Source organism: Suricata suricatta, chromosome 5, assembly GCF_006229205.1.
Source record: "Suricata suricatta isolate VVHF042 chromosome 5, meerkat_22Aug2017_6uvM2_HiC, whole genome shotgun sequence".
In the NCBI taxonomy this organism is placed as follows: domain Eukaryota; kingdom Metazoa; phylum Chordata; class Mammalia; order Carnivora; family Herpestidae; genus Suricata; species Suricata suricatta.
This window is the reverse complement of record NC_043704.1, coordinates 64,947,483-64,956,926: the sequence shown is the minus strand read 5'-3', so window position 1 is coordinate 64,956,926 and position 9,444 is coordinate 64,947,483. Positions and strand designations below refer to the sequence as shown.

General features: G+C 38.5%; 1 protein-coding gene across 3 annotated transcripts in view; it reads left to right on the top strand.

Moving 5' to 3' along the window:
• Positions 1-6,411: 6,411 nt before the first annotated feature.
• IGSF11 (immunoglobulin superfamily member 11) overlaps positions 6,412-9,444 on the top strand; it is a 117,831-nt gene continuing 114,798 nt past the window's right edge. For all 3 annotated transcript variants that reach the window (XM_029939361.1, XM_029939360.1, XM_029939359.1), the window contains exon 1: positions 6,412-6,431. The gene's annotated coding sequence lies outside the window, so the exon portion shown is untranslated. The remainder of the gene's footprint in view (positions 6,432-9,444) is intronic.

Below are 9,444 nucleotides of genomic sequence, written 5' to 3'. Positions count from 1 at the left end.
GCCGGACTAGCCAGCCGAGAGTTGGGGGGAGTGGCTCCCCCGGCGGCGCGGCAGTGCCGGCGGGTCCTGGGGCAGCGCGAGGTAGCGGCGGCGCAGCGGGGGCTAGGCCGGCGAGTCCGGGACGCGCCTGGTCGCAGCTTAGCGTCCGCAGAGCGGAAGGGCAGAGCCGCACTTGCTTGGTCTGAGCGTCTCACGGTCCCGGCTCCGCCGGGAGACCCGGCCGCCCCAGGAGCGCGACGAGGAGCCGGGGAGGGCGGCGGGCGCGCTCCCCGCGGCCCCGGGATGACTTCTCCGGGCTCCCCTCTGGCGCCTCTCCTGCTTCTTTCTCTGCACGGTGAGTAGCCCGAGCCCTCCGCTCCCGGCGGGGCCAGCCTGTGCCAGGTCCTGGGAGCCCAACTTTCCCGGGGACGGTATTCGTTGCAGTCGGCTGGGGCTCACGCGCCCACCCGCACGGCTGGGGTCCGTCCCGCCGGCGCCCCCCGTCCCACCTCGCGCGCGGCTAAGGTGTCCCAGATCCGAGAGGTGGCTGTACCCGGCTGCTTGGTTCCCGATGATCCCGGACTTGCCTTTGACCCCGCCGTGCTCTTTTTAGATAACCACTCCCTCACTTACTGGGTCCAGCGAGAAACAGTATTTCCGTTACCCGGCAGCCCCAGGAAAAATAGAGATGCCTTTAAAATAATTGAGAAAACTTTAAATTGCAGCTTTACCATAACCTTTAGCAAGCATACGCAGGTTTGACTGAAAATGTGATCTCTGTTTTAAAAATAACTGTACAGTGTGCTACACTGTGTTCGAAAACAATAATTTTTTTGTACTCCAGCTTCTCCCCCAGAGCATTTAAGTTGGCTTACAGAAACACATCGAATAAATATAGCAATATTAGAACAAAAAGACTAAACGTGTTTAATTTTCTTATTTTTTTTTAAAAAAATCTATGTACATTTAATTTTTCTACTCTCTACTCTTTCTTAACATTTTATTTTCTATGAATAGCCATCATATTTAAACTCTGATTTTCACCTTTGCCCTTTTCTTTTGTGAGTTCATTGCCCTGGAATCAAGTTTTCTGTCCTGTTTAATTGAGGAGATGTGTTGAGATTTACTCTGAAGGGTTTTATTTAAAGAACAGGCCCAATGATTTATGGAATATTGTGGTTAATATTGTTTGTTTCTGGAGGTATCAGTACATTTCCCATAGTTTTGTGGCCTTATTTGAACTGATAATATACACATGGATCTTGAAGGAACTCATTATAGTCAACTTAAATTGTTCAAGTTTATCCAGTAGGGGAGAAAGGAATACAAAATTTTGTATACTTTTTCCACAGATGCCAGTCAAGGAAATCGTTAAAATTACAGCTAACTTTCCTGGAGTTCAGTATATATATTTTTGGTGATGATGTGTAGACAATAATTAAATGATGTCAGTATGGACTTCCAAATTGATTTTTTGTCTGGTTCCGGGCTTGAAGGGGCCAACATTTTTCTTTGTCCTGCTGCTTCTTTCAAGTGTGAAATAATTAGCATAAGTGAGCTTTTTATACACTCTCTTGGACATAACTGAAAATTTTATGAATATTACTATAAGAGCAGCTAAAATTTTGGTAAAAATAATTTCTTATTAACCTTCATCTACTACAATAAATGATGCTCTCTTTTTGTAAGTAGCATTTATGTATAGTTTGGTTTTGAGTTATTAGGCAGTACTTTTAAAGAGTTGATGCAATTTGGAAAATCAGCCTTACAAGGTCATCTGATTTGTTTTCTTTTCTCAGAACTATTCCCAAGCTGTCCTAGAATGTTTAAAGACTTGCAAGGACAGTTCAGCCTTCATGATAATCTCTTCTGTACAGGCACTTTTCACCCTCAGATATGAACAATTGTGTTCATTTGTTCAACAAATATTTGCGGAGCTGCCACTCTGAATTTGGGTGATAGTTGGGGTGAGATGGTGGAACACAGAGTACAAGAGTTTGTCTGCAGCCCTTACGGGGTTTGCAAGTTTGCAGCAGGCTGTACGCGTGGACAGATGGTTAGTGATACAAGGAAAATATGGTGAGTGCCATTTATTAATGATGGTATCAAGGAAGACTTCATAGAAAAGTTTAATTTTGATCTGGGCTTTGAGTAGCGTTTGAATTGGTTGAGAGGAGAGTGGTCGGATCTCTTTCCTAAGGCAAAGGAGCCGCCTGGACGAAGGATATGAAGTGTAAAGTTCAAGAGCATTTTCTTGAAAGGCCAAGTGCCTAGCTGCTAGAGCAGGGGATGTGTGCAAAGGAGAACGGGCTAAAAAGGTAGTAAAAGGATAGTAGAGAGCCTTGAATGCTGATTTGGGATTTATTCAGTAGGCCGTGGAAAGGCCACTGGCATTCAGTTTCTTTAAGATGGAGAGGGCCAGAGGGTGAACAGCTGTTGCGTGCCCACTTGCACCTAGCAGAACAGTCTCCAGGAGAATACCATCTCCTGACTGCCATTAAGTTCTTGAAAGTCAGAGGCAGAGTTTTTTTGAATGAATTAGGGCCCATCCCTGGGACTTACAATGAGCAAAGTTGCTTCTGGATGCTAAATAGATAACCATTCTAGCATTGGCTACTACAAAGACATGATGCACTAAAGGAAGAAATAGAGTCTCTTAAATTTTTGAAAGAAAATGGATGTGAAGAAATTTGTTTTTATTTTTGTTTGAATTTCTGTGGAGTGCTCACAGGGCATTTGAATAGAAAAGTTGACTTCTATATAGTTCTACCAATAGGTTAGATTTATCGGAAGTATATTTTGTACTACTTGTGATTCCTTGAAATTGCAAATAACTTTCCAGAATCTGAGAAAATCTATAAAAACAAAGAAAAGATCATGTGAAATGAAATGAAAATGAAAGGAATTATGTATATTATGCTAAGTACCAGTATTCTGAAAATTTTACTATGAATTTTGATTTCTTATCTGTAACTTTAATTGGGTAGCTGCTTTGGAAGGATTCACTTAAAAAATTTTTTTTAATGTTTATTTATTTTTCAGAGAGAGAGAGAGACAGAGTGCAAGCAGGGGAGGGGCAGAGAGAAAGGGAGACACAGAATCTGAAGCAGGCTCCAGGCTCTGAGCTGTCAGAACAGAGCCCGATGTGGGGCTCAAACTCACGAACCATAAGATCATGACCTGAGCCGAACTTGGACTCTTAACTGTCTGAGCCACTCAGGCTCCCTGGAAGGGTTCACTTTTTAGTAAAAAAAAAATCTGTAGTTTGACCTACATGGAAGTTCTGAAAACTTTATAGAAATTAAGCTTAATAACACTGTATATTCCATATGGACGACTCAGGAAACAATTTAAACATCGAATCAGCAAGTTCTAAAATGTTCTGCTTAGAACTGTTGTCAGACTCAAGGTAATGATGCAGTGGGGGAAAGACTGTTCCCCCAGTAACAGTATGTGGCACATTTTCAAATGTGTTTTCACACTTTGATGGTGGAAGCATTTATAATGAAAAGTCTCGTTTGGATCCTCATAGTTAAGCCATGTGATTTAGTGCCAAACAAGGTGATGTGCCGGCACACAAGATTCTTTAGCTGCAGTGAGTTATACAGAACAAGGGACTGGAAATGCTACCTGAGGTGGGGAAATCGTGCCCTCCCGCTGAAATTCTCATCTGTGTTAGTGTGGAATAGGGGTCCTAAATGTATAGTTACCACACTGATGATGTTTTAGGCAATCGGAGGAAGGATTGCTGGGTTCCTGGAGCCCAGTCACCGCAAGTCCTCCCCTCCTTTGTTTGCTAAGGACTGTCTGGCACTCAGATATCTCACCCTTGGGTTTTGAGGGCAGCTCTCATACCATCTGGAGGCTCTGAAATCCCCCTTTGATCATAATTGAGAATAACTGGTTTCAGAGGGGGTGTCAGTTCTTGGGTGGTATTCAAAACGCCATATGATTTGAGCTGAGTTTGGTCATAAAAGTAGAAAGTTAATTAGTTACTCATTAGTTAAGCTGATCTTACTAAACTGTGGAAGGATTTTTCCCCTTTCTATTAAAGTTTGAGTAATTGATTCCCTCGGTACCTGGTTTCCTACCATATAAGAAAGAATAGTGTACATTTGTGATGACTAAAAAAAACACCCATGAAGTCATGGGGTGCCTGGGTGGCTCAGTCCATTCAGTGCCTGACTCTTGATATCAGCTCAGGTCATGATCTCATGGTTTGTGAGTTTGAGCTCCGTGTCGGGCTCTATGCTGAGTGTGGAGCCTGCTTGGGATTCTCTCTCTCCCTCTCTCTCTCTGTCCCTCCCCTGCTTGGGCATGTGCACGCACGCTCCCTCTCTATCAAAATAAATAAACTTAAAAAAAAATCCATGAAATCAGTCAAAGGAATAAAATCTGTTTCCTAATTTCACAAATGATAGACTCAGCCATTGACCTGGCACCGTTACTGAATACTATGTAGGTCCTATGTGGTGTGCCTCTGCCTCACTTGTGTATCCTAGGAAGATCATATTTTAACAAATATCACTAAAATTATTATTTTTATAGAACAGGATTAAATAAATACAAGTTTGCCAATGTGGAAAAAAGTGTTCAATAAAAAAAATTCAAAAATGGTTTTTCTTTGTTTAGCATTTTGGTCTTGAGGGAGGTAACAAACTGACAGTATTAGATGCACACTTTTATTTTAGAAAAGCATTGCCAGTAAAGAAGTTGAGATGGTAGAAGCACTAAGTTCAGAAAATTCTTGTACTGCGTAGAGTTCTTTGGAGGAATCTTCAGAGAATTAGGTTAATGTCAGTATGAATGAAAGTGGATTGGGATTTAAGGTTGGAATAGATGGTTAAAGTAGAACAGGTTTGGAAATTCAATGCTGGTTTTTCACCAAGAGTCATAACTGTGTAATAATACAATGTGACACTGTGAATGTAACTCTGGTATCATGAGGCCACTTGTAGGTCAGTCTTAAAAGACTAATCCAATATTTTTTAAAAAATTAGAAAGAGGTTTAAATTTTTTCTAAAGTGTGTTGAAGATCGTGTTCTAATTTAGAAAGCCTCGTTACCCACCTTTGTACAAAGTCTGTTCCTGTTGAGAGCAATCGCTCATGTAAAAATATCTTTCCTCTCACTCCCATATTCTCATTAATGTTGGTTCTTTTCTGTCCTCTTTCCTCCTCATGTTCTCCTGACATTTTGGAGGATGTTACATTGTTCTGTGACCATCAGGTTCTTTTATTATTCTCTTAGCATCTAGGCATTCATGGTCCTTCCTGTGACTTCGCTCTACCCATTTCGAGGATGTATCATTCCTGGAGCCAAGCAGCCCGATCCAGAAATCCCTTTAGAAGCTGGGCAGTGGTGAGGGTATGTGAAAAGGGTGGACATTGTTTCATGCTAGTATTTTCTCCTTGCTCATGAAGTTAATTTTATGATATAATTCAGTGTGTGTGTAAATTTAAATTTATATTTATATTTTCCCTAGAAGATAGTACCATACCTGGCACATAGTAAGCGCTCAATAGATACTTGAGAATGATTGAGTGGGTTACTCATATAATTGGTAATTCTGTGTGCTTGGAGTACTCGAAAAGAATGTTTTCCCCCCTCTTTTAAAGAAAATTTTTGTTAAGCATTTTTTAGGGATTTGGTGTGACTGTGTCAGCTTTAGTTCATCTTTAAACCTTAGTACATATTTTGTGGAACAGGAGTGATACAGATCTATTTTCATAGACTTTTCAGATTCTGTGACTTGTAAATTAATTTAAAAAGGTAATACAGATCTTCCAGAATTGATTTTTAGCTTATTTTTAGTTAAAAAACTTTGAAGTTGTTGATATTTGAAATATATTCCCCTAAGGATTTGCTGAAGATCTTGCTCCACATGTCATGAAGAATGACCTTGGACTTTTGGGCATTCGTTTAGAACCTTCAAGTTTCCCATTCCCATGCCTGGTATTCTTTGTCCTGAAAACTAGTCTCCCAAGAACAGAGGTAATTAAAAAAAAATTACACCCATGTAGTCTAAGCTCAATTTCCCCCTCCCCACATCATGTGTACAAAGTACTGGAGATGTTCTTTTAGAAGTAGGAGCTTTAACTAGATGAGCCCCTTGTGGAGGCACATCATAACCTGCACCCAAGGGAGACTGCCCATTGTCCTCCCTCCATTCCTTTCCCTTTTCCTTTTCCACCATAGTTTCTTCCAGCTGGGTCTCATTCCCTGTGGACCGTCCTCTCAGTCTGCCGATGTTTGTGTCTCCACAAACATCTTCTAATCATAGTGACGTCCTTGACCATGGACTCAAAGATGCCTTAAGTAGCATCCACATCTTTTGTAACACTTCTTCTTTGTCTCCTTGGACCAGGTCCATCACTGCCTGTTGTACAACTTCTGTCAGCCCCATGGGTCAGGATCGTTTGCCAGAACACAAAATACATGGCGGAAAGAGAGGTTCAAGTATAGTAAACATCACTTGTTGCACAAGAACACATTCCAGTCAGGCTAGCATTTTAGGCTTTCATTGGTTAAGAAAGCTTGTAGTACATTTCACTTATGCATATTGCTCATGTGGAAATATAGATTTGTTAGCCAGGACTTAAAACAGTATGTAGAACATGTGAAACGCTGTACTACAAAGACTCTCAACCTTTTGACCTTGGGATTATTGGAGCCTTAAAGATTATTGAAGATCACAAAGAGCTTTAGTTCATGTGGATTATATCTGTTGATATTTACCATATTAGAAATTAAAAGTAAGAACATTTAAGGTATTTATTAATTAATTTAAAAAGAATAATAAGTCCATTGTATACTGACATAAAACATTTTCGTGACAAGTAAGAATTTTTGCCCAAACCAAAAAATATTAGCGAGAAGAGTGGTATTGTTCCTCATTTTTGGAAATCTCTTTAATGTCTGACTCATTAGACAACAGCTGAATTTCCCAATCTCTTTCTGCATTTAATTATCAGGATATGTTGGGTTAGTTAAAATATATGAAGAATATCTGGCCTTATACAGGAATGTAGTTGGAAGAAGAAGGGGTGTTTTGATAGCATTTTCAAATAATTTTGAATATTTTTTGATATTTACCAAAACTCACTAAGTAGTAGTTTTTAAAAGATTGGTTACTATGCAGAATTGAAACATTTCTTGCTCTGTTTTTTAAAATCCATTGGTTTATCTTGCACTTTGAATGGATCTTTTATTTTTGCATGACTTTTTGGTACATTATACATTGATAATTTGGAAATATTGCTTCCTTGACAAAGATTTTACAAATATTGACAGACATTTATATAGATCACATGTGTTAATGTTACCATTGATCTCATCAAAGCAGTGTTTAAGTATTGGGAAGTTGTTAAGCTCCAGTGGCAGATAGAAGTTTTCAAAAATTGTCGTATATCCCCAAATTTTATCATTGGAAAGAACATCTGTCAGTTACTTCCCTTGAAGTGAGAGTCATATTTTGTTCAGTTTTGAGAAAATGTCTGCTACATACCTAAGTCTGAATAATTGCATTTTGTGAATTATTCTTTTGAATAAAAATGCTGATCCATGAAAACAGTGATTAGGTCATTCAGCTTTGCTCTCGAGTTGCACCAGTGATTTTCCTTGGGACAGCCATTTTGCTTTGGTCTGCTGCATAAATCTATGTTTCATACTGCTCATTTGGTCACACAGGAAATTATAAAAGGTCAAGATTTAATAAAATTAACTGTTATTGCTTCTCTGAAGACACTCTTCAGTGAAACTGGGTTTTCTTTGTTCACTGTGAGCACATGATGGTGAAGACCCTCTACAATGACTGAGTACGGGTTAGTGCGAGTACCTTGAGTTAAGGTACCCGTGTTTCAGCCACTACTGTGTCTGCGCTGTCAGTGCAGATGCCAGCACAGACAATGGGCAAAGAACGGTTTACCATTATTAAGAAAATAGGTTTTACTTCACAGATTTTTCTGGAGATCTTGGAGACCCCCTTGAGTCTATGGACTGTACTTGAAACTGGTGTACTGTAATGGAATGTTAGATTCTTTTGCTTTTGTTGAACATTGTTTTTGAGACAAATAGCCAACAATTATTGCATACTATGTAGGATGGCGTTAAATGCAGTATGCATATATTATTTAAAAAAAATAATAAACTTACTTAAAATTCTTTATTTTTGTATTTTACATAGGTTTTTTAATTACAGAAGTAACATATCCTAGGCATAAAAATTCAAACAATGCAGAAGTGTTTATGAATGGACTCACACCCTACCTCTACCCACCAAATTCTCTGGTTTTGTTGTGCATTGTTCCAGACCTTTTTCTAGACAAACGAAATCTGCACGTTCTATGTACTTTTTTTTTTCTTTCATGAGGATCTTTGTGGATAGCACAGAGGACCATCATTTACTTTTTTTTGAGATCTTGCTTACCCTCTACCTAAAGTCTAGGTTGAGAGTTCACTGTTCAAAAATCATTGTTTGATTGCATTTGTAAGAAAGTAATCATAGTACCTAGGTAAATTGTGTGTGTGTGTGTGTCTGTGTGTATTTTTATGTGACTGACAGTCTCTTTGCCACCAGATAATTTTTCATGAATTGCTTATATTGCCTTTCAAGTCAGTTTTATTGAAGTATAGTTTAATTATGGTAACATGCTCCTGTTTTCAGTGTAATATTATGTAGTTTTCACAAATTTATGCACCTGTGTAAGCAGAATCAAATGTAGAACTTCCATCACCAAGAAGTTTCCTCATGGGCCTTTGTAGTTAACTCTCCCACTTTCAGATCCAGTCAAATGTTGATTTGTTTCTGGAAGTATACATTAATTCTGACTGTTAATATACTTAAATGGAATCATACTATTTGTACTTGAAAAGTACAGACCTCAGGTTTTTAATTAAAAAGATCTATGTTCATTTTAGTTTAGCTCAAACAGTATAAAGCAGGAGAAAACAGTATTTCAACATATCATTCTAAACCACACCACTGAGATATGTCCATTTTAACATTTGATGATTAGGATTTATTTCTCATAAATCTAGATAGATTTGTATAATTTAGAATTGTTCTAGTGCTTATTTTGTTCTCTGAATTAGTTCATGTTTTCAGTTTTTGCCTTTTTCTATCAAAATTGAAGGGGAATTTATATACATATGTTATTGAGTCAAAATGTCTTTCCTACAATTTGTTAGAAATTACTCCATATCTTCTGGCATTGACTGTTGCTGTGAAGTCTGAGATCAGGCTAGATGTAATTTTTCTCTTTTGAGAGTGATTTACTTTTTGTACCTGGATGTCAGAAAGCCTTCCTTTATTTTTATAGTTCAATAGGTTAACCATAATTTATCTTGATGTGCTTGTTTTTATCAGTTTTTTTCTGTGAGATGTTATATCTGTCTATCTACATTACATATAAAGATTTATTTATTTTTTTTGTTTTTATTGTTTTTCTTTTCTTTTTTTTTAACG